We start from the raw sequence: 920 nt of genomic DNA, 5'->3' as shown, positions 1-920 counted from the left end.
CAACAAGACTACAGAGCAGCTGTGGGAGAGGCCAGGGCACCCTGCTCCTCCTGGCAGTCCTGTGAGTGTGTCTTCAGTTATAAATCAAGTATTTGGCCGATTAAATATGATTCTCTTTCAAAATGCTCACCTCTGAGCCCTGGGATGCTCACCACTACCGGGGGAAAATACGATTCCCTTTCAAAATGCCCACCTCTGAGCCCTGGGATGCTCACCACTACCGGGGGGCCCACCACTCAACTGTACCACTGTGGACTCGTCCAGCGTTCCAGCTTGGGGAGCGGCAGGGCACTGCGTGACCACAGGCCTGAGACAGGGTGAGCAGGACTGGCCCTGACACTCCGTACAAGGGCTGGGAACCTCGTCGAGAGAAGGCCCCCCGCACGCAAATCCGAGTGGAAGTTAGTGCCCCCTGGCACCTCCGCTCTCCTACGGCAATGGCGTGTTGACTGCCCTTGGCACGGGGGCCATGCCACTGCCCACACGGTCAGGGCGCTTCTCACTATTCGAGAATCTACTTTTAGTTGTGTCTTAACAAATTATTCCAAAGTACTCTTTTTCCCTCAATTCCAGGCCTGTTTAAAATTTTAAAAAAAAGAATGTCAAATGCTCTTTGTCAACTTCGTACTTAATTATGGGAAACCAACAATGTAGGAATCACAATAAAAACAAGCAGAGACCTTGTGAGAGCCGCGGCTACACCCCCAGTCCAGGACCCAGCACAGAGCACTGGGGGAGTGTGAACACGGAGCCACGGCTACACCCCCAGTCCGGGACCCCGGTAGAGAGCACTGGGGGAGTGTGAACATGGAGCCGCGGCTACACCCCCAGTCCGGGACCCAGCACAGAGCACTGGGGGAGTGTGAACACGGAGCCACGGCTACACCCCCAGTCGGGGGACCCGCACGGAGCACTGGGGG

The sequence above is a fragment of the Tupaia chinensis genome, unplaced genomic scaffold, assembly GCF_000334495.1.
Source record: "Tupaia chinensis unplaced genomic scaffold, TupChi_1.0 Scaffold000132_1, whole genome shotgun sequence".
NCBI classification, from domain to species: domain Eukaryota; kingdom Metazoa; phylum Chordata; class Mammalia; order Scandentia; family Tupaiidae; genus Tupaia; species Tupaia belangeri.
The sequence above is the reverse complement of the archived record's forward strand: the minus strand, read 5'-3'. Positions refer to the sequence as shown.